Source organism: Taudactylus pleione, unplaced genomic scaffold, assembly GCF_031769625.1.
Source record: "Taudactylus pleione unplaced genomic scaffold, aTauple2 ptg000788l, whole genome shotgun sequence".
Taxonomy (NCBI): Eukaryota; Metazoa; Chordata; class Amphibia; order Anura; family Myobatrachidae; genus Taudactylus; species Taudactylus pleione.
Window position 1 is genome coordinate 2470079 of NW_028285190.1, and position 25462 is coordinate 2495540.

Sequence of the window (25462 nt, forward strand, 5' to 3'; positions counted from 1 at the left end):
CTGAAAAGTTATAAAGTACTGTTGTATTTGTAGTATATTGCAGGTTGTAGCATAGCGGATGTGTGATTACTGTATAGGGTGAAACCATCTGTGTGTGATAGTAGTGTTGTGTGTACTGTAGGTCAGAACTATAACTAAACATTCCCATGGTTTGGAACCCCTGCTCCAGACCAACCCACACCTTGGTTTCCCTCCATTTTAGCTTCTTTTTGATCTTTGTGTATTCTAGGCAACTACGAGACGAAACCTGGCAGACGTGAAGGAATCAGTGGATGACGCGGTGCCGGTGTTTTTGCAGTTAAGTGATTCTTTGCTACTGCACCAAAAGCCCTGAAAACCACGATGGTTCATGTGTTTCCCTAAGTGTACACAGAAATGTGCTGTGGCTTATGGGACCACTGGCATTAGGACTGACAAGGCAAAATCATGAGCATTCCTGGGTGGTGACTGGGAGGTGGCCTCAAGTAAACGTAAGAAAAGACTGTATCATGAGAGTATTGCGAGTGTGTCAGTGTAAACGGCTGCGTTCTCGGGCACAGAGGCTATGTTAAGTCAGAGTCCAGGGGGCACTGTGCCAGCCATAGGCAGATCCAAGTGTCGATGGTGAACGCGATGAAGCACCGATGGTGGATTGTTTAGAACCACCGGCGGTGTTGCTGCATCCACGGGCATTGGTAGTTGGCATCTCAGGGCTTGCACAATCCGGCACACACTAGTACACGAGGGGAAGGCTGAAAGTAGCATTTGCATATTATAGCTGCTGCGACTATGCCACAAGCTGCATCTACGGCTGTAATAGCATGCACCTCTGAATAGGGCCTAAAGTGGCTGTGACCCTACCAGGGAATTTGTAGAGACCCAATAAAATACATCCATGTCACATCTATGGAAGGTTGATCGAAAATAATTTTTCGATATTGCTTCATTCACATCAGGTTTTGTTTTCTAGACATTTTTAAGGTTATTCAGTTAATTATTTGCCTCTGAATTTTGTAAAATTTTTTCCAGCAGTGTTCCAAGTGTAAGTTCCTCAATCATTCTTGTTTCACCAAGCCACACTATGGCAGGCCCGGCGCCAGGAGGGTACAAAGGGTACAGCTGTCCCGGACCACAATGTTCAGAGGGCCCCCAGGTTCAGAGAGGGGAAAAAAACAGGGCCATGGTGCCTAATTGTTATTTATAAACTTATGGGTGTCTGGTGTGGCACAAGTGGGTAAAAATTAATCAAATAAGCAAGCTGCAGCCAGGGTACTCCCCTCCCCCCCATGACTGGGTCAGGTCCGTGCGCATAGTAGTATAAATTACATCATTCCACATGACACTGCGCCCTTCCATTCTATGATACAGCATCCTATTGCGTAAAGACGTCCCTGCCTTCTTTCCTGCCGACGCGGCCATAGTGTCCCCGAGAGGAGCAGGAACAGGCAGTCTGGCAAGTGGCAACGAGCACAAATTGAACTGCCGGGCAGAGAGCTCAGCGCAACTTCAAGCAGCAACATGCTGCAGACACTGTCTGCTCCCTGCAGAAACCCTCCCCACCCATGAGGCAGTCCCCGCAGCAGAGTAACACTGACTACAGCAGCCTGCAGCAGAGATAGTGTGTGGTGTGGTGTGGTGTGGTGTGGTAAGGTAAGTGACAATGTACTTTTACTTAATTTAATTTCCTTCTTATCCCCTGGTATTTGAATATGCCCCTTTGTTTAAGTTTAACATATTCATTGGACTGTTTGTATATATGTATATATACTGTGTATATGTGTGTGTGTGTATATATGTATATATATTAGGGGTGAGCGGGTTCGGATTTCTGAAATCCGAATGAGCCCCCCCGATCCGAGGCCGATCTGAGTCAGGCACGACTTTTGCCGCCTGACTCGGATCTGAAATCGAGGCAAAACGTCATCATCCCGCCTTCCGGGTCTCGCGGGTTTTGGATCCTATATAAGGTACCCGCGTCGGCGCCATTTTCTCACTCGGCTGTGGACAGTGAAGAGGGAGGGTGGGAGTTAGGGCTGGCTGGGCTGTGTAGTGTAGTGTAGTGCAGAGTAGTGTTGTGCTGTGCTGTGCTGTGCTGTGCTGTGCTGCGCTGTGCTGCTGTTGTCCATAGGGGCTGTGTCCACTACTTCAAAGTCCATAGGGGCTGGCTGTGTTGTGCTGTGCTGCTGTTGTCCATAGGGGCTGTGTCCACTACTTCAAAGTCCATAGGGGCTGGCTGGACTGTGTTGTGCAGTCAGGTGTCCACTCCAAAGTCCTGTGCAGTGTCCCAGTCCTAAAGGGGTGCTGTAGTGTTGTCCAGGGGGTGCTCTGTCCGTCAGGGGTGCTCCCCCCAAGTGCTAAAAAAATACATATTTTTTCTGTGTTTGTGAATTGTGTGCGCAGTAGCCGCACGTCCATCAACAAAGTAGTGCCAAGCATGCGCCTGTGTCATAAGTAAAGGGCCGGCTGGCTTGACCGTTAAAGGGTGCTGTAACCCCCAAAGTACACTCCAAACCAAATAAAAAAATATTTTCTGTGTTTGTGAATTGTGTGCGCAGTAGCCGCACGTGCATCAACAAAGTAGTTCCAAGCGTGCGCCTGTGTCATAAGTAAAGGGCCGGCTGGCTTGACCGTTAAAGGGTGCTGTAACCCTCAAAGTACACTCCAAACCAAATAAAAAAATATTTTCTGTGTTTGTGAATTGTGTGCGCAGTAGCCGCACGTGCATCAACAAAGTAGTGCCAAGCGTGCGCCTGTGTCATAAGTAAAGGGCCAGCTGGCTTGACCATTAAAGGGTGCTGTAATCCCCAAAGCACACTCCAAACCAAATAAAAAAATATTTTCTGTGTTTGTGAATTGTGTGTGCAGTAGCCGCAAGTGCATCAACAAAGTAGTGCCAAGCGTGTGCCTGTGTCATAAGTAAAGGGCCGGCTGGCTTGACCGTTAAAGGGTGCTGTAACCCCCAAAGTACACTCCAAACCAAATAACAAAATATTTTCTGTGTTTGTGAATTGTGTGCGCAGTAGCCGCATGTGCATCAACAAAGTAGTGCCAAGCGTGCGCCTGTGTCATAAGTAAAGGGACGGCTGGCTTGACCGTTAGAGGGTGCTGTAACCCCCAAAGTACACTCAAAACCAAATAAAAAAATATTTTCTGTGTTTGTGAATTGTGTGCGCAGTAGCCGCACGTGCATCAACAAAGGAGCAGCGCCAAGCGTGCGCCTGTGTCCCATAAGTAAAGAGCCGGCTGGCTCATTTCTTAAAGGGTGGTGTAACCCACAAAGTGCACTACTCTCCAGCAAAAATAAAAAAATATTTTCTGTGTTTGTGTGCACCTTAGCCGCACGTATATATCAAATCGATATAACATAAATGGAGGACCAAACTTTCTCCGATAAAAATAAAATAGAGAAAGATCAAGAACCACTTCCTTCTAGTGCTGAAGCTGCTGCCACTAGTCATGACATAGACGATAACATGCCATCAACGTCGTCTGCCAAGGCCGATGCCCAATGTCATAGTAGAAGCCACATACAATCCCAAATGACAAAGTTCAGGAAAATGACCTTAAAAAAAACATTTAAATCATCTGAAGAGAAACGTAAACTTGCCAATATGCCATTTATGACACGGAGTGGCAAGGAACGGCTAAGGTCTTTCCCTATGTTCATGACTAGTGGTTCAGCTTCACATGACGATGGAAGCCCTCCTCCCACTAAAAAAATCAAACGAGTTAAGCTGGCAAAAGCACAGCGAAGAACTGTGCGTTCTAAGAAGATATCACAAATCCCCAAGGAGAGTCCAAGTGTGGTGGCGGTTGCGATGCCTGACCTTCCCAGCACTGGACGGGAAGAGGTGGCTCTTTCCACCATTTGCACGCCCCCTGCAAGTGCTGAAAGGAGCACCCACAGTCCACTTGCTGATATGCAAATTGAAGATGTCACTGTTGAAGTACAACAGGATGAGGATACTGGTGTAGCTGGCGCTGAGGAGGAAGTTGACGAGGAGGATTCTGATGGTGATGTGGTTTGTTTAACTCGGGCTCCGGGGGAGACAGTTGTTGTCCGTGGGATGAAAAAGCCCATCACGGTCATGCCTGGGCAGAAGACCAAACATTCCACCTCTTTGGTCTGGCAATATTTCTATCCAAATCCGGACAACAACTGTCTTGCCATATGTACCATATGTAAAGGTGGAATAAGTAGGGGTAGGGACGTTAACCACCTAGGAACATCCTCCCTTATACGGCACCTGCAGCGTGTTCATAATTAGTTACTGTCAAGTTCAGAAACTTTGGCTAAGACCGTAAGCAGTCCAGGGACACCTAAATCCCGTTGTCCTGTTGTATCCAAGCGCCTGCAAACCACACCGTCAACTCCCTCCTCGTCAATTTCCTCCTTAGTCAGAATCGGAAGTAGTCCTGCAGGCCATGTCACTGGCATGACTGACTCTCCTATCCGGGATTCCTCCGGAGGATCCTGCATTGCTACGCCTCCTGCTGCCGCTGCTGCTGTTGCTGCTGCTGGGAGTCGTTCATCATCCCAGAGAGTAAGTAGGAACACCACTACTTTTACTAAACAATTGACCCTCCAACAGTCCTTAGCGAGGAGGATGAAGTACGACAGCAGTCATCCTGAAGCAAAATGTATAACTGAGGCCTTGACTGCTATGTTGGTGTTAGACGTGCGTCCGGTATCCGCCATTAGTGCAGTGGGATTTAGACAATTGATGGAGGTAGTGTGTCCCCGGTTCCAAATCCCGTCTAGATTCCACTTCACTAGGCAGGCGATACCGAGACTGTACAGAAACGTCAGAAAAAGTGTCCTCAGTGTCCTGAAAAATGCCGTTGTACCCAATGTCCACTTAACCACGGACATGTGGACAAGTGGAACAGGGCAGACTAAGGACTATATGACTGTGACAGCCCACTGGGTAGATGTATCACCTTACGCAGCAACAGCAGCAGCATCACCAGTAGCAGCATCTCAGAAACGCCAGCTCGTTCCAAGGCAGGCTATGCTGTGTATCACCGGTTTCAGTAAGAGGCACACCGCCGACAACCTCTTAGAGAAACTGAGGGAAATCATCGCCCAGTGGCTTACCCCACTTAGACTTGGGGATTTGTGATATCTGACAATGCCACCAATATTGTGCGGGCATTACATCTGGGAAAATTCCAGCACGTCCCATGTTTTCCTCACACAATAAACTTGGTGGTGCAGAATTTTCTGAAAAGCGACAGGGGCGTGCAGGAGATGCTTTGGGTGGCCCGAAAAATTTCTGGCCACTTTCGCCATTCAGCGACTGCGTGCCGAAGACTGGAGCGCCAGCAAACACTCTTGAACCTGCCCCGCCATCACCTGAAGCAAGAGGTTGTGACGCAGTGGAACTCAACCCTTTATATGCTTCAGAGGATGGAGGAGCAGCAAAAGGCCATACAAGCCTATACATCCACCTATGACATAAGCAAAGGAGGGGGTATGCACCTGACTCAAGCGCAGTGGAGAATGATTTCCGTGTTGTGCAAGGTTCTCCAGCCCTTCGAACTTGCCACACGTGAAGTCAGTTCAGACACTGCCAGCTTGAGTCAGGTCATTCCCCTCATCAGGCTTTTGCAGAAGCAGCTGGAGAAAGTAAAGGAGGAGCTAAGACGAAGCGATTCCGCTCGGCATGTGGGACTTGTGGATGAAGCTCTTCATTCGTTTTGCCAGGATTCCAGGGTGGTCAATCTGTTGAAATCAGACCACTACATTTTGGCCACCGTGCTCGATCCTAGGTTTAAAGCCTATGTGGTGTCTCTCTTTCCGGCCGACACAAGCCTGCAGAGGTGCAAAGACCTGCTGGTGAACACACTGTCAGCTGAAGCAGAACGTGACACGTCAACAGCTCCTTCTTCATTTTCTCCCGCAACTGGGGCTGCCAGGAAAAAACTTAGCTATCCTAAGCAACCCGCTGGCGGTGATGCAGGGCAGGCAGGACCAAGTTTGGACATCTGGTCCGGACTGAAGGACCTGGCAACAATTTCTGACATGTCTACTGTCACTACATATGATACTGTCACCATTGACAGAATGGTGGAGGATTACATCGGTGATAGCATCCAAGTAGGCATGTCAGACAGTCCGTACCTGTACTGGCAGGAAAAAGAGGCAATTTGGAGGCCCCTGTACAAACTGGCTCTATTTTACCTGAGTTGCCCCCCCTCCAGTGTGTACTCCGAAAGAGTGTTTAGTGCAGCCGGGAACCTTGTCAGCAAAAGGCGTAGGAGGTTGCTTCCACAAAATGTGGAGAAGATGATGTTCATCAAAATGAATTATCAACTCTTCCAGGGAGACCAGCCTCCAGAACGTACAGAGGGACCTGTGGTGGTGGATTCCAGTGGGGACGAGTTAATACTCTGTGAGGATGAGGATGTACACAACACTGAAGAGGGTGAGGAATCGGTGGATGAGGAGGATGAGGACGACATCTTGCCTCCGTAGAGCCAGTTTGTGCAGGGACAGATTAATTGCCAGCTTGTTTTGTGGGGGCCCAAACGAACCAATCATTTCAGCCACAGTCGTGTGGCAGACCCTGGCGCTGAAATGATTGCTTTGTTAAAGTGTGCATGTCCTGTTTATACAACATATTTTCCAAGGACAATTCCATCTTGCACCTCTTTTTTTTCTTTGCATTATGTACAGTTTGGGGCCTAGTTTTTCAAACTGCCATCCTGTCTGCCACTGCAGTGTCACTCCTAGATGGGTCACGTGTTTGTGCCGCCCACTCGTGTCGCTTAGCATAGTCATCCAGCTACCTCGGTGCAACCTTTTGGACATAAAAACACTATTGTGAGGTGTTCAGAATAGACTGGAAATTAGTGGAAATTAAGGTTATTGAGGTTAATAATAGCATAGGAGCAGAAAAACCAACACATTCTGTGATTTTAGCTGTTTTTATGCTTTTTTAAAAAAAAATACAGATCCAAAACACAAAACCCAGAATCCAAAACACGGAAGGGTGGTTTTGGCAAAACCAATCCAGATCCAAAACACGAAGAAAGATCCAGATCCAAAACCAAAACACAAAACACGAAAAGGGGCCGGTGCACACCCCTAATATATATAAATAGATGTCAATAGCCCGGCACTCCCACAATTAATACAGCAGCCAATGGTGCTCTCTGGAGGGGTTAAGTATATGATCCAGTAAAACAAACAATGGTACTCATTGTTAATCAATCAATGGTAATAGTGTATTAAGTCATAGGTGACTTTTCAGGGTTCGCACACCTTTTCTCAAGGTAAACAAGTGATTGATTAACAACGAGTACCGCTGTTTGTTTTATTGGATCATATATACAGTCAGGTGCATAAATATTGGGACATTGACAGAATTTTCATATTTTGGCCTCTATTCACCACCACAATGGCTTTGAAGTGAAACAAACAAGATGTGCTTTAACTGCAGACTTTCAGATTTAATTTGAGGGTAATTACATCCAAATCAGGTGAACGGTGTATGAATTACAACGGTTTCTATATGTGCCTCCCACTTTTTAAGGGGCCAAAAGTAATGGGACAAACTAAACAATCCTAAATCTAACTTTCACTTTTTAATACTTTGTTGCAAATCCTTTGCAGGCAATTACAGCCTGAAGTCTGGAACGCATAGACATCACCAGACGCTGGGTTTCATCCCTGGTGATGCTCTGCCAGGCCTCTACTGCAAATGTCTTCAGTTGTTGCTTGTTCTTGGGGCATTTTCCCTTCAGTTTTGTCTTCATCAAGTGAAATGCATGCTCAATCGGATTCAGGTCAGGGGATTGACTTGGCCATTGCATAACATTCCACTTTTTAGCCTTAAAAAATTCTTTGGTTGCTTTTGCAGTATGCTTCGGGTCATTGTCCATCTGCACTGTGAAGCGCCGTCCAATGAGTTCTGAAGCATTTGACTGAATATGAGCATATAATATTGCCCAAAACACTTCAGAATTCATTCTGCTGCTTTTGTCAGCAGTCACATCATCAATAAATACAAGGGAACAAGTTCCATTGGCAGCCATACATGCCCACGCCATGACACTACCACCACCATGCTTCACTAATGAGGTGGTATGTTTTGGATCATGAGCAGTTCCTTTCCTTCTCCATACTCTTCTCTTCCCATCACTCTGGTACAAGTTGATCTTTGTCTCATCTGTCCATAGGATGTTGTTCCAGAACTGTAATGGCTTTTTTAGATGTTGTTTGGCAAACTCTAATCTGGTCTTCCTGTTTTTGTGGCTCACCAATGGTTTACATTTTGTGGTGAACCCTCTATATTCACTCTTGTGAAGTCTTCTCTTGATTGTTGACTTTGACACATATACACCTACCTCCTAGAGAGTGTTCTTGATTTGGCCAACTATTGTGAAGGGGTTTTTCTTCACCAGGGAAATAATTCTTCTGTCATCCACCACAGTTGTTTTCCGTGGTCTTCCTGGTCTTTTGGTGTTGCTGAGCTCTCCGGTGCGTTCTTTCTTTTTAAGAATGCTCCACACAGTTGATTTGGCCACACCTAATGTTTTTGCTATCTCTCTGATGGGTTTGTTTTGATTTTTCAGCCTAATGATGGCTTGCTTCACTAATAGTGACAGCTCTTTGGATCTCATATTGAGAGTCGACAGCAACTGATTCCAAATGCAAATGTCACACCTAGAATCAACTCCAGACCTTTTACCTGCTTAATTGATAATGAAATAACGAGGGAATAGCCCACACCTGTCCATGAAATAGCTTTTGAGTTGATAGTCCCATTACTTTTGGCCCCTTAAAAAGTGGGAGGCACATATAGAAACCGTTGTAATTCCTACACCGTTCACCTGATTTGGATGTAATTACTCTCAAATTAAATCTGAAAGTCTGCAGTTAAAGCACATCTTGTTTGTTTCATTTCAAAGCCATTGTGATGGGGAATAGAGGCCAAAATATGAAAATTCTGTCAATGTCCCAATCTTTATGCACCTGACTGTATATATATATATATACAGAGAGAGAGAGAGAGAGAGAGAGAGAGAGAGAGAGAAAGAGAGAGTTTAGTATAGTGAACAACCCCACCAGGGGTTAAACACGACACAGCACTTGATGGATTTTAATGCAAAGATATATATTCCATTTTTATCAAGTCAAAGTAGCCGGCACTCTGCCAACCCGGAAAAGGGTTGTGGCCTCAAACGAAAGGGGCATGGTCCCAAAAGGGGCGTGGTCACACAATAGTATTTCCAATTCAAATAACGCCACACAGTAGCACAATCTTGATTCACATTACACCTCCCTTATTCATGTATGACACACAGCAGTGCCCCTTTCACACAATGCCCACGGTAGTAGTGCCCCTTATACAATGCCCACAGCAGTGGTGCACCTTAGGCAGTGCCCCCAGTAGTGGCGGTGTCCTTTATGCAGTTCCCACAGTGGAAGTGCCCCTATGAAGTGCCCTCAGTAGTGGTGCCCATTATGCAGTGCCCCCAGTAGTGTTAGTGCACCTTATGCAGTGCCCACAGTGATAGTGCCCCTTATGCAAAATGGGGGCCCCAGAGATTTCAGTGTACCGGGCCCCATGGTTTCTGTAGCCGGCCCTACACCACGGTGCATAATGAATTCCCATGTCATTGTTCTAGCTTTATTTACAGGCTATAAATTCTAGAGATGAGCACAGGCCCCGTGCTTTGGTTTTGGATCTAAATCTTCCGCCTGTTTTGGTTTTGGCAAAACCACCTTCAGTTACTGTATTTTGGTTTTGGATTTCTTTAGAAATGTATAAAAACAGCTAAAATCTTGTCATTTGGACCTGTTTTTGTTCCTACAGTATTATTAATATTAATAACATTAATTTCCATTAAATTTTGACCACCTCACAGATAACAATATTGTTTTCACCTATATTGGCCAAAGGCTGCAGCGAGCTGGCTGGCTATAACTACGGCGACAGAGCAGCAGCACAAACGCACGGCACATCCATGACACAGGGGCACAGGAGTGACTAAACAGGATGGCAGTTCAATAAACTATACAACACTATTGAATATTTTCTTTAATCAAGACCTAATAAAATTTGTCACCTCTGTGAAATAGCCTGTTCCATTGCAAAATTCCATTTGTCTGAGATTTCAGGCTGATTTACTTCTGTTGCCGCTTCAGTTCCGTCAGTTAAAGCCGCCAATCAACGGCGACTTTGAAATACCGCGCAGTAGTAATTCTACCCATTCATCTTTAAAAGCATCAAATAAGCATATGCTTTTATTGGTAAGTTTTTTAAAACCATTGCGCAGGACTTATACATACTGAAAAACACACATGGCGGAAGTTTAGGAAAACTGGCCCAAAGGAAGAAAATGTTGCATATCGTGCCAACCAATCATCTGTATGCTTTCATTTTCTAATCTATACCTGATAAAATAAGTAGAATTTGATTAGGTACTATGGGCAAGACAAACATTTTATTTTACACCAGATCTAATTAATCTTTCACCTGTTATAAGGGCTCATACTCTTCACCTCAGTGTTAGGACCCATTTGCCTGAGGGTAAGGGTGCTATGCTCTATACTGTATATCAGAAGGATTTACTGTAGGCGTAATAGGTGAAAAGTAACATATACTATAGGGATGATATGTGAAATATATTTTTACAGATAACTACAAGAGGTAATGATTGGGTTTGCAATTTACCTCTGACATTTCAATAAAATTATAACTCCGAAATTATTATGTACCAGTATCTCGGCCTAGGCATCCCTTGAGAGCCCGGCAAAGGAGGAATATTGGGGAGGTGCATAGGGCGACCTCTTGGCATTTTCCACCCTACATGGCCCATCTGGGCCTCATTCTACAGTAGATTAAATCTTCATTGTACAGGCCGGTGCAATGTGTGGAGTACATCCACATGTGTGTGTCATGCTAATGTAAATCCTCATTGTACAGGCCGGTGCAATGTGTGGAGTACATCCACATGTGTGTGTCATGCTAATGTAAATTCTGAAAATGCCGGAATTCATATTAGAAGCCCAAGTCAAGCATTCAGCTCAGTATGTGGGCACAAACTCACCTCCTGGTCAACAAGCAACTCTCAGCCCACTCTCAGCCCACCGCCACCACTAATCACCAGGGACGAGAGGAAGGGAAGGAGTGAACTAGATTCTGGACATTTTCCTATTAAAGGACTAATTTGGGAAAGTATGACATACATGGAAAAAGCTGACTATGAGACCACAGTTTCCCCAGCAGATAGGGTTGGAAGTATAGTATATTATTGCATATTTTTAATGAATAAAATACCATTTTTCTTTCATGAAAATTGACCTGGAGGCAGACTTTTTGCTAAATGTCTTCCAGTTGTTGTCTTCTATCTCCCATTCTCTCTAGCTGATTTGTCCTATTGGTGTAGAACAATAAGCACCAGCAGAATGTGAAAAGAAGGTTAGTAGAGACAGTTTATCCTTAAGCAGGTTTAAAGGTTTATTCAGGAGAACAACAGTTGTCAACAGTAACAGTGGCAACACAATGTGATGCAGAGTAAGCGGTTATGTCACCAGAGACAGCGGTAGCGTAATATCTGCAGTACTATTGCCCGGTGGAACATGTGCTGCAGTACATCACACAGCCACAGAGGCATACTCTATAATCACACATGGTCGCTGGGTCGCACATGCCCAATAAGGGATTGCGGTGGCCAGCTTGGTAAAGGTGGCTGCCTGGCTTCACTATAAGAGCAGAAGATAGCAGTGGAGTGTACTCTTCTCTAATATCTCTTGCCTGTTATGAGACACCTGGACTGAATCAAGTAAAGGAATAAATTGTGTATGTATTTACAGAGGTGATCAGCTACATAGCTTTTCAGAATATATCAAGCCTCTAATGGTGCATACACACGGTCAGATTTTTCTTCAGATCTGAATGATAACGATTTCAAAAATCATTCAATCGTTCATATGTGAAAGAAAATCTGACATATCTGTCATGTCTGAACGATAAACGATGCGCGTTCCCGATGGTCAGATAACGATATCTGACATCTGATGTGTTTGCAGTCAGATTTGTACGATTCCATTCATTTTAATGCAGTAAAAAATCGTTCGTAGTTGAAATCGTTCAAATCGTTGGTCAAACCGTTCATCAAATCGTTCAGATCGTTCAACTGACACATCTGGCAAATCTGACCATGTGTATGCACCTTAAGGACCTCATTTGGATGGACCAATCTTGGGTCTACTTGAACTAAATCGAAAAATTAAGAATACTTGTTTTGTATGGTATTGTAAAAATAAATCATTTACCAGCCTTGATCAAAGGAAATAGCTGGGGATTTCTTGAGATACACTTTAGTCTGCTCAGGGAGGCACCAGAGGTTATTGTATGTTCCTCTTTATTCCAATGATCCTGCCCAGGCGCGAGATTATAAAATACCTGTATAGGTGAATATCCCGGCAGACAGAATCCCGACACGGTTAAGATTACCAACACTAGGGGCGGAACTACAGGCTGTGAGGCCAGTGCGCTGCACTGGGGCCCGCCACAATATAGGGGGCCACACTGCCCAGCACCACTTGTATATGACAGGAGCAGTGCAGCTGCTTGCCGGGCAGTCATCAAGGCTGTGACTGACCCGGTTGGCAGCTATACGCAGGGGGGAGCACAGTGCAATCACTCAAACTCAGCACTGCAGTGCACTACTGGGTAATAAATCCCAGTAGTCTCTGTAGTGGGTTCAGAGGAGCATGTGCTGAGCTCTGATTGGAGGAGCCCATGACATGCTCCTCTGATCTGGAGCAGCAGCAGCGCAGCCTCATGGGTGTGACTCATTGTGAGGCTGTGACTGCTGCTCTGCTGGCTGCCTGAGGATGCTGCTGGTGAGCACACTGTGGGCACTACAGGTGGCATAATGTGTGGAGACTACAGTGTAGCATAATGTGTGGGCACTAGGGCACTACAGGTGGCATAATGTGGGGGCACTATTGGTGGCATAATGTGTGGGCACTACAGTGTAGCATAATGTGTGGGCACTACAGGTGGCATAATGTGTGGGCACTAGAGGTGGCATAATGTGTGGGCACTTTAGTGTGGCATAATGTGTGGGGCACTACAGTGTAGCATAATGTGTGGGCACTACAGGTGGCATAATGTGTGGGCACTAGAGGTGGCATAATGTGTGGGCACTTTAGTGTGGCATAATGTGTGGGGCACTACAGTGTAGCATAATGTGTGGGCACTACAGGTGGCATAATGTGTGGGCACTAGAGGTGGCTTAGTGTGGGCACTACAGGTGGCATAATGTGTGTGCACTACAGTGTAGCATAATGTGTGGGCACTATAGGTGGCATAATGTGTTGGCACTAGAGATGGCTTAGTGTGTGGGCACTACAGGTGGCATAATGTTTGGAGACTACAGTGTAGCATAATGTGTGGGCACTACATGTGGCATAATGTGAGGGGACTACAGTGTAGCATAATGTGTGGGGACTACAGTGTAGCATAATGTGTGGGCACTAGAGGTGGCAAAATGCGTGGGCACTACAGGTGGCATGTGTGGGCATTACAGGTAGCATAATGTGTGGGGACTACAGTGTGGCATAATGTGTGGGCACTAGAGGTGGCATAATGTGTGGGCACTATAGTGTGACAATGTGTGGGCAGTACAGTGTGACATAATGTTGGGGGCACTACAGTGTCTTATAATGTGTCTGCATCGCCATGTCACCCACTGCCTGTCACCTCTTCTTATCACCCACTGCCGGTCACTTCTCCCTATCACCCTCTCCCTGTCACCACTCCCTTTCACCCACTGCTTTTCCTTGTCACTATTGCCTGTCACTTCTCCCTATCACTCTCTCCATGTTACCCACTGTCTATCCCCTCTCCCTTTCACCCATTGCCTGTCAACTATCCCTGTCACCCTCTCTGTAACCCGCTGCTTCTCTCAGTCACTCTCTTCCCTGTCACCCACTGCCTCTACTCTCTCCCTGTCACCCACTGCCTGTCACTTCTTCCTGTCACCCACTGCTTCTCTCTGTCACTGTCACCCACTGCCTGTCACTTCTCCCTGTCACCCACTGCCTCTTCCCTCTCCCTGTCACACACTGCCTGTTATCGCTCCCTGTCACCCACTGCTTCTCCCTGTCACCCACTGCCTGTCACCTCTCCCTGTCACCCACTGCCTGTCATCTCTCCCTGTCACCAACTGCCTGTCATCTCTCCCTGTCACCCACTGCTTCTCCCTGTCACCCACTGTCTGTCACCTCTCCCTGTCACCCACTGCCTCTTCCCTCTCCCTGTCACCCACTGCCTGTCACCCACTGCTTCTCCCTGTCACCCACTGCCTCTTCCCTCTCCCTGTCACCCACTGCCTGTCATCTCTCCCTGTCACCCACTGCTTCTCCCTGTCACCCACTGCCTCTTCCCTCTCCCTGTCACCCACTGCCTCTTCCCTCTCCCTGTCACCCACTGCCTGTTATCGCTCCATGTCACCCACTGCTTCTCCCTGTCACCCACTGCCTCTTCCCTCTCCCTGTCACCCACTGCCTGTTATTGCTCCCTGTCACCCTCTCTTTGTCTATCTCTTGCCTCTCCCTGTCACCCTCTACCTCTTCCTGTCACTCACTGCATTTTGAACTTGGAGTAGGGCGGAGGAGGGGGGCCCAAAGCAAATTTTTGCACCTGAGCCGACCACTCACAAGTTCCGCTACTGACCCACACCAGCCTTATTTATCAACGAGTTTATCACTCAAAATGAATGATAAATATCACTGTTTGTGATAAATGGTGCTCTGGCCAATCAGCTCCCAACTGTCAACTGTTAGAAAAATGACAGTTGGGAGCTGATTGGCCGGAGCACCATTTATCACAAACAGTGATATTTATCACTCATTTTGAGTGATAAACTCGTTGATAAATAAGGCATGCCTAACCCTCCCTCTACTGCTTAACCCTCTCCCTAACTCCACTACTTACCGTAGGGATGCCAGCGGCCAAAATCCCAACAGGGTTAAGATACCGACACCTGTCGGTAAGTATCCTAACCCTACCCCTAATCCTCCCTCCCCACACCCTAATGCTCCCCCCTTAGTGGCTAACCCTTCCTCTACTGCCTAGCCCTCTCCCCACTACTTACCGTCGGGGTATCCAAACCCTACCCCTATCCCTCACTCCCCACACCCTAACGCTCCCCCCTTAGTGCCTAACCCTAACCCTCCCTTTACTGCCTAACCCTCTCCATAACACCCCTACTTACCGTCGGGTTGCCGGCGGTCTGGATGTCGGCGCAGGGATTCTGACTGGTGTCGGGATTCCAGCGCCGGCATTGTGAGCGCCTGCATCCTGGCTGTCAGGATTTCAACTAGCTCCCCTTCCAGATACAGTGCTCCCAGGTATATTCTCCATTGGTAGAGCCATAGGAAAGCATGTTTCCTTGCAAGTTTGTAAAAGGAGACAGTGAGTTCCACTAAACTTTACATTTCTATGATATCCAGTCTTGCTTTATGATTTCTTAAGTCATGAAGTGTATTCTGCTTGTGATCCTAGAGGAAACCAATAGGACAGGCTATCATAAGAGTCATCAGGAATCACATTTTCACTTGTGTGGCACAGTTGAGCTGGATGGGGAGTGAGGTTTCTGAATACAGGGACTTTCCAGACGTGGCGAGAGGGTAACGACGTATCAGGACAGTTGTACATTAATTATTAAAATATTACCTACAAACAGTATGTTTAACATTGTTATACCCACTAATTATACATCTGCTGAGAATTTATGGTGATCATTGCTTGACCAAGTTTATCATTATACTAACCTATTTATTGAGAAGTGTACTGTAGGTTTTAGACGTAGAGTGTACATTTTGTAATGAGAAGGTTAAAAACGATGTATACTGTACACTACATACTGATTTGCTGATAAAAGGAGAAGTGTTATGTGAATTCCTTTCTGAGAAGATTTATAAAATGTGTACACTAGAAGCTGAGTTGTTGGAAACAGAGAAGTGTTATGTTGAATTAAATTGTGAGAGGGATTATAAAGATTTGTAGCACAGGAAAGTATTACAGTGACTTACAGTACATGAACATTTTATGGACAAATTACAATGACATCATAGAGGGTGCGGTATGTTAAGTTAACTTTCAGAATGTCCATATGTAAAAAATGTCAACATGTCAAATGTCGGCACTGTCATAATGTTGACATGGGGTATGTTGACAATCGGCATGTCGACAATGCAGTTTTAAATTCATTTTGACTGTAAGCCTAACCCTAATTGCAGCCTAACCCTAATCTAACCCTAACTGCAGCCTAACCATAACCTTAGTTACAACCTAACCCTACAGTAATAGCAGCCAAACTCTAACCCTAATCTTCCTCTAAAATTGGATGTTAATATTCTGTCTGCCAACATTATGTCAGTGTCAACATTGTAAATGTCGACATGTTGTACATGTAATATTGACATGTTGACATTCTGGTGTTGACATTCTGTACAGGTAAAAATGAATGTAATGGTGGTGCCAATGGGTGTCCAATCTCTGTGACATAAGGAAAGCTAGTAGGTATTTCCTGCACTGAGAAGAGTATCTTATAGATAAAAACTTCTTTGTGATACTTCCACTATATAAAACGTCCCTTACTATCCATAAATGGGAGTAAAGAAGAAAAAAAGTAGTGTAACGGTGCATGGTCGGAAGAAATTAAGTAAAAATAAAAAACAACCTTTATTGAGTATTCATTAAAATTGTATATCTCCTTCCAAAAGTTGAAATGACGGCAAAGTAATTTAAAATATAGATAAGGAAGTGAAAAATAGATATTAATATAATATGTCCAGGGTGCTTACACACTTGTACACAAAATAGTACTCCTTAAATTATTGAAGTAAGAGAGATATTATCCTCCCATCTAATGAAGACACAAGCAGACATAGTAGTCAGGGCCGCCATCAGGGGGATACAGATAGAATTGATGTACCAAGCAAGGCTTCGGCAGAGAGGAGGATGGTCAGTGCACCGATGATCCTGTCTACAAACTGCTTCTTATTCACAGGCAAATGTCTGCCTGTGACTAAAAAACAGCTTGCTACAGGATTCACTTACATGCTGCGGGCCCCCGACTCTCTGACACTAACCTACAGAGTGGTCAGCTACAGGTTGCAGCTGTAGGGTGGGATTTAGATGGAAGGCTGGGCAAGGAAGTTGCACGTCCCAGCTCCTCCTCATTGGGGGCCAGAGAATTCACTGGAGACTGCCTCTACCCCCTGACCTTTGGCTCATCCTATTTTCCACCACCCAACTTTCCTCCTCCTTCAATCTCCTCCTCTCCCTGCTTCTTCTTATTCCTGCCATACGCACTGTAAATAGAGGCAACCAGAAATGTCCTGTGCATGCCTCTGCCTCATCCCTGCCCAAGTGTGCCTCTGCCCCAAACCCTGCCCAAGTGTATCTCTGCCCCATCCCTCCTCAAGTGTGCCTCTATCCCATCCTTACCCAAGTGTGCCTCTGCCCCATCCCTCCCCAAGTGTGCCTCTGCCCCATCCTTACCCAAGTGTGCCTCTGCCCCATACCTGCCCAAGTGTGCCTCTGCCCCATCCCTCCCCAAGTGTGCCACTGCCCCATCCCTCCCCAAGTGTGCCTCTGCCCCATCCCTCACCAAGTGTGCCACTGCCCCATCCCTGCCCAAGTATGCCACTGCCCCATCCCTCCCCAAGTGTGCCTCTGCCCCATCCCTCTCCCAAGTGTGCCTCTGCCCCATCCCTCTCCCAAGCGTACCTCTGCCCCATCCCTCTCCCAAGTGTGCCTCTGCCCCATCCCTCCCCAAGTGTGCCTCTGCCCCATCCCTCCCCAAGTGTGCCTCTGTGTGACTCTCCCCCATCCACCCTAAAGTGTGTGTCTACCATCACTCCCCATGTGTTCATCTGACACCCCCTCTCCATGTGTTCATATGACCACCTCTCACCATCTGTATCTCTAACACCTTTTCCTCATCCACAACTGTGACTTTAAGTCACCTTCCCATGGTTCCCACCATACAACCTGTTGGCCGCTGAGCAGAAGTGTGTGGTCAAATAGAGGCAACACTGTGTACAACACATTTACTGGGTTAAATACATTTCTACATCAGGGTCCGTAGGGTATCCACATGATACCTTGGGGTACTGGTGATGACGTCAGGCATCGGGCACCACAGAGTTAATTTTCAGCCTCCCAGGATGCACTGGGGTCCCTCTCCTATATCCCGCCCCCTAGCCAAGGCAATCAGTGTCGTCGGTGCCCGGCCAGGAGTCTGATCACCTTCTACAGAGTGGGGCTGTTAATAGCCCCTGAAGATTTTTAAAGGCAGCTGTGGCTGCACGCTAGGGCAGTACAGCATGGAAAGTCTGTACAGACGTCTATGCTGTCGCTCCTTCACCCCGCCGGACCAGAACGCCGGTACCAATCCGGGGATGCTGGTGGGGGTCTGGGGTCACGGCTAGCGGTGGCCGGATCCAAGGGGACAGGTAAGCGGCGGGTACCGCGGAGGTGCCCGCTGGAATACACATTCCTGAGTCCCCAGGCAGGGGCCTCCGTGGGGACTGGCTGCGAGTGGAGCTAGGTACTAACCTGTGCTTCCACAGGCCCCAGGGATAGCGGGCTGCAGCAGAGCGGACAGGCTCCAGCGTCCCTGGGGTTAAATGCATGCCAGGGGAGCGCGCCCTCCTTGTTCACAGCCAGGGCGGGGTATAGGGACCCCAGTGCATCCTGGGAGGCTGAAAATGAACTCTGTGGTGCCGATGCCTGACGTCATCACCAATACCCCAAGGTATCCTGTGGAACCCTATGGACTTCATAGAAATAGAGATAACATGGGTAAGTTCTTACCATATCTCTTATTTTTATTTTATTGCATCACTTTTTTTCACTGGAAAATAGCATAGTTATAACACAGTACAAGTATAACATAATACAAGTGATGTAATACACTCTTTCAACAGTAATAAAACTGAATAGGTTTGTAGTTCCCTTTCTGCTCCAAACAAAAGCTTAACCCAGTGGTTCCCAAACTGTGTGCCGTGGCACCCTGGTGTGCCTCAGGGCACTTGCACAGGGGTGCTCGGGTTGGTGGTCCAGTACCAAATAAAATTATTTTTAGTCAGTGTGATAGGCAAAACCAGTGCTAATGACTGCCATTTAAAATATATGTGGGCAAAAAGAAGCACAGCCCTGTCAACCACCACATAACTAAACCTAAGGGTGACATATAAGCACACTTTACTACATTTAATTTTTGCTGAATTTCTCAATAAGAAACTTTTGGCCCAGGAGTGCAGTGGAAACATTGCAGGAAGCATTGGAGAAGTAAATCAGAATTGCATACAGGTAGCAGCTATCAGGAACTCTGGGTTATACTGTACATGGGTAGAAAAGTGTCTGAACTCAGGATTGAACACAGTTAATGAAGTGTTACGAACTCAGGATAGTGCATTGGTAGCAGAATATCATTAACTCTGGCTTCCATCAGGACATTAGTATATTGCATAAGATTGCAATCCAATAACAGAATGTCAAGAGCACAGTCATAGATAAGTGTCTGAAATTCATGGTTGTACATTGGTAGCAGGTTATCAGGAACTGACGCTGGCACATGGGTGTGAGGAACTAATAATTGCCCAACAATAGCATTGTGTGAAGATTGCATCCACATAGCAAGTATTAGGAGCATACAGATAGTAGTGTCAGGAATTAAGGATTGCACAATGGTTTGAGGGTGTGAAGAACTCATGGGGAATGTAGCAGGACTAAGTGACGTATTGCTGGAATAGTATACATCAGCACCCTTGGTTGGAGTATGATTTTGCAACTATAAAGTCAACTGAGGTTAGAGATTCAAGCTCTTACAGTTCTCAGTCTCTTGAGTGGATAACAGAGCAAGCAAATAATGATGGAGGATGCAACTTCTTGTCAGTAATTAACCATGAAGATTGTAGCAGTCCCAGTTTTGAATGCATTGAGAAGGGTGGCAGAATTAGTGAGGCATGGACTGGCACCAAGCAACAGGCACATTAGGCATTATCTACGTTGCAGAGGGAGGCACTGCTGGTCCTCAGGTCCAAAAACCATGGCAGCAGATTTATCATAAGTCCTAGATTCCGTGACAGCATATTTGTCTGCAGGCACAGTGGCCAAGGCAGCAGATTTGTACAAAGGGCATTAGATATATCCTCAGGCCTAGAGCATTAGATATATCCTCAGGCCGAGATGCCAGGGCACCATGGAGATTGTGGGAATCAACAGCCCCAAAATTCAATACTCAATATTTCTTACAGATCAAGGATGACAGAATCATTAGAGCATACAATGAGGCTGAAGCTGTAAACAGTGATGCATGAATTGGGATCAGGCAACAGGAACATTAGGGATCATCTGCTTTATAGAGGTAGGCACTACTGGATGAGGTACCCAGGCCCTGAGGCCATGGCAGCAGATTTATCCAAATGCAAAATGCAGTAGAAAGGCCAAATGTAATAGGGTGCGAGTTTAGTTAAAAATCCAACTCGCATTTTTTGAAGGTGCCGGGACTTGCAAATGTCAATGAGATCCATGAAGGCTTCTGTCGGTTAAAAAGAAGTGACACAAATATATTTTTTTTAAATGACGTGTCCCCTCCCCCAGAAGCATAACCAGCCCGGGCTCTGCAGAACCTGTGCTGGTTTTTAAAATACAGGGGACAAAATGCGTAGGGGTCCCCTCTATTTTAAGAACCAGCAGCGGGCTATGTAAAGCCTGTCCTAGGTCTATAAATACAGAGGACAAAATGCGTAGGGGCCCACTTTATTTTAAGTACCGGCACAGGGCTTTTCTGAGCCGGTCCTGGTTGTGGAAATACAGGGGACAAAACGAGTAGGGGTTAGAGTAATGCCAAAGCCAGGGGAACCCTTTCACCCAGTCCCTCGGCCAAAGCATTACCCCTGACCGCAAGTCAGCCCAGGCTGGGAATTCCTGGGGAGGTGGGGACCCCCCCAATAAAGGAGTACACCTCTCCAGGGCACCCCAGGCCTGGGCTGATAGCCCGGGGCTATCCCCGGCAGCCCTGGCCAGTGGGTGCCGGGTTGATAGTGTAAATGTGGTGTAAAATATAGAAGTGAAAATATTGTATTTTGAAATAGAACTACAGATCCCAGCAAACCACGTGGGGCCCGGGGCTGGTTATGCTTCTGGGGGAGGGTGCACGTTATTTTATTTTTAAAAATGTTTTTTTTTAATATGTACACACAGAAACATGCACATATCTCATGGATATGTGCATGTTTCTGTGTTACTCTGACCTGCTCAGGATAAACTCGCTATCCTGAAACTGGTCTATTCTTTTTGCGATATCTCAGGCAGTAATATGTGTGAGTGAAACACTCGCACTCTATTACATTGCCAGAGTTCAATCTTGAGAATGGGAAAACATCTGTATGCATAATGCTTTTTTGCGAGTTATAGTAAAGCCCAAAAAATGCGAGTTTTACTATAGTCGCACCCTATTATATTTGCGAGTGAGTAAAAAAATGCAGGGCATGCTGGGATATGTAGTCCCACAAAAGCTGAAGGGCCCGATTTTGACGCTACTGGATCCACATTTCTGAATTAACGCCTGCAAGCAGTTCCAATTTTAAATACTGAGCTGCATTAGTTGAAATTCCTACTGGTCTATTACAAAGTGTTGCCCTATATTTAATATATAATAGAAAGAACACTATATATTTCTGTACGATGTCAATGGAGGTGTTTACGCAAGTGGAATGATTTTTTGCCACTGCGCATGCGTCTGAGTCGCACTGCACATGCATCGATGTACATTACCGTAGAGTCGGGAGCGTTTGGGGAGGCAAGGACGAATGTGGGCTAAAAACGCAGGCGTGTCTCCACCATTGTGGGGGCGTGTCACCTCCTGCATCTGCGATACCGTACTCAGGAAACTGGTTCATTCTGAGTAACCATAGACTCAACCAAGGAGTCGATGTTTGCATGATCTGCATCCGATACTGCGCATGTGTATGCAGTTGCAGACAGCTGTGATGGCTTCGGTGGGCGTCCCTGTATAAGTCCCAGCGGCTGTACCATTAGCATATATTAGCAAATCCAAATGCTGCGGCAGCAACAGCATACATCTCTGATTCAGGCCCTTATTGTATTAGAAAGTACATTCATTGCAATTCATCTTCTGCTAATAGCTCAAGAAATCATATAGTCTTCTGCTGAGGAGTCTGCAAATATCCAACATACTGTACTAATAACAAAAAGGAATTTTCCAAAGTTGGGCCAGATAATTCTGACCGGTATGTTAGGAAGTAAATTCAGAGAAAGTGTTTTTTTTCCCCCTTGATAATACTTTCATTTGATTTTGTGTATTGCGGGGGATACATAACAATAAAAGTAGGTTTTGGACAGGAGAGGGGAATATACAGCACAATTCAGCAATAAGTAGGTGTCAACATTTCAAAGGTAGCATATAACTATATAAAGTAGCTACAGCAAAACTGAACATGTAACAGTTACGTTTGCAATAATATGTACCAGTGAGGAGAGAGTACAAAGTATGGTTCAGCCTATGGACCAAGAGTACCGTGAAGCATATAATCTAAATCTTAAAGGCAGAGCAGCTACATAAAATTCAAGACAGGATGCCCAAATTGCAGAAAATGTAAAAGCAAAATTGTTAATATGCAGGATGTGTGTCCCATTTTTTAAACCAGCCAAATGGATTCCATGATCAAATTCAGGGATGGGGATCTTGTTGTGTATATATGTTTTTATCCCAAATAGACATGAAGAATAGTGAGGAAATGTGTGAGCAGGGCATACATATATTCTAAATGTTATAAATCATAGACATTTTTACTACACTTGAAAAACTACAAGAGTTGGTATCGGTTAGAAGTCCTTAGGCATCACAGCAATATAAATATTGCACACAAGTAAGAGCATGTCAGGAACTCAGGATAGAACATGGGTAGCAAGTGTCAATAACTGAGAATAGGACACAGGCAGCTGAATGTCAGGAACTTAGGATAGCACCCAGATAGCAGAGTGTTAGGAACTCGGGATTGCACATTGGTAGCAGAGTAACAGAAGCTCACAATTATGCACAGATCATATCTGTAAAATCAGTCCAGTAGCAAACATTTCATAACTACCACCCAATTTCTGGATCCACTCTGTGTTTCATATGTTTCTCTTAAAATTGGTTACTTTCCATCTCTTCCAATGAAACTAACAGCAATATGTTGTACATGCAGTTACAGTAACAACAGCTAAAGATATGGAGGAGGGATGCAGTATCTCTGGTGGACTGGAAGGTTTTCAGCGCTGAAAAGTCCATGATGCCCATATAAACATAATCTTCTCAAGCTATTTTTTTATTACCCAAATAGCTCCAGAGAGTAACAATAAGCTACCAGTGGAAAGAGGAGGGAAAAGGTGGCAGTGAGATGTCAAGGGGCCACAAATTTATGACACTTTAAGGCTTTGATTCTGAGTTGCACCCAGTGGCACAAATGTTTTTAAACTATGCATGTATCTAAGTCACTGAAAAGTTGCACAGAGCATTCATCCCACAGTGTGTATGGAGAGGCACAGTTGCAATCGAGGCACACAGCATCCAAATTGTCTTGAAAATGTACTGAGTGTTTCTGGGCGGTGACTGGGAGGTGGCTATTTAGACACATGAAAATGGTCTGTCCTATGGGCGTGTTACGGGAGTTTTGTAGGTGTGTCGCTGAACTGGTTTTGAATGCAGACGCTAAATTGCTTACACTGGAGTACATACTCTGAGGGAGAATCTGCATCTAGCATGAGGCTGGTACAGATTTTAATGGTGCAACCAATGGTTGCTTCTAAAGAAGCACCAAGGCGTATGTCAAGCTGCTCAAAGTGGGCTCCTCAGTTTTTGCACATTCAGACGCATACTTATACTCTAGGGGAAGGGCTGATACTAGCAATAGCATAAAGTCACATACGTGACTACAGCAAAAGACGATCAGCATGTGACTCTGAATCAGCACCGATATGAACCAAGCAAATTACATTAATGAACTGTTGATCAGATTGCACTGTTTTATTTTATTATTTTTTTGCTTTGTTACCGTGTTTGCTGCTTTTATCTTGTGTCTCACATTAGTTAAATATATATATATTTAGTGCACATTTATATATATATATATATATATATATATATATATATATACACACATGTATATATATATGTATATATTTATATATACACACACATATATATATATATATTATATATACACATTTATACCACGCATGGAGAATTTTATTTCACCAAAGAGACCTTTTCTCCTCCTATTGGTCGGATGTAACACTTCCTGTTAAGGTGGAGGATATGTGTAACTCTAATGGGGAAGTCACACTGAGACTTCATTTGTGCAAGGTGATACACTGTTACTGTACGTTGTGCCTGATATAAGCAAAAACAAAGTACAACAAAGGTAAGGGTATTATTTTCTTCTACTTAATAACAATAAAGTCAATATTGGACATAGGAAATATTGTTACCAGCTATACTTTACTATTATACTAATGAATTTAATATTATAATAAATGAATATTACATTATTAATACTTAAGCTTTCAGAGCAAATATGCATACAAATGAAAGCTTATTTATATTGGATAAAAAGTAAAATATATATATTTTATGTTCCCCATGTGCAATACACTGTAGATTAATTGGTTATGTTAGCCAAATTATGTTATTTCCTGTGCGATAATTCTGGAAATTCAAATTAAGCTGGTTTTACTATAGAGTATGTACTAGGAAGGGTTCTTTACAGTACAAGCAATATGTTTGTTAAGTGCCTTAACAAGAGAGGTAGTATTTACAGAAATACAGTAGGACCTGATTCTGTGTTGGGAGTAAAGTAACCGTGCACCTGGACAAACCATGTTACAATGCAAGGGGTACAAATACATTTATTTTGCATGCAGTGTAATTACTGGTTGCTTTTGCATGTAGCCCACAAATACAGGACAGATTAGTTTTTACACTGCAATGTATATTTCAGTTTGGACACATCCTTCACAAATCTAATTCTCACTGTACATTTAATATCTGCCCCACCTGCAGTGCAACATGGTTTTACCAAGATGCCCAGTTACTTGCTCTTTTTTTGCCTTATTCCCACCTCAGAATCTTTTAGATTAATCTTTAGTCCTTCCATACTTAAAGCCTATGGCCCTGATTCAGCAAGGATCGTAATTGCGATCCTTGCAATAATGTAAATGCAGCAGGAGGTGAATGACACCCCCTGCTGCATTTGCGATCCCAGCACTGCAACGGAGGTCATAGGCTGGGATCACCATCTCTACCGTCTTAGCAGTACCTATGCTGCACATTCGCAGAATGGGTCCTGCACATGCGCAGATTCCCGATAATCATGAATCTGCACTTGCATGCACTGCTGAATCAGGCCCCTTGAAAGCACCTAAATAAATACATTTAG

The 25462-nt window shown here is 45.1% G+C and overlaps 1 protein-coding gene across 1 annotated transcript in view; it reads left to right on the plus strand.

Moving 5' to 3' along the window:
- The first annotated feature begins 24379 nt into the window (after positions 1-24379).
- Positions 24380-25462, plus strand: part of APBB1IP (amyloid beta precursor protein binding family B member 1 interacting protein) — a 137486-nt gene continuing 136403 nt past the window's right edge. The window contains exon 1 of the mRNA XM_088457814.1: positions 24380-24448. The gene's annotated coding sequence lies outside the window, so the exon portion shown is untranslated. The remainder of the gene's footprint in view (positions 24449-25462) is intronic.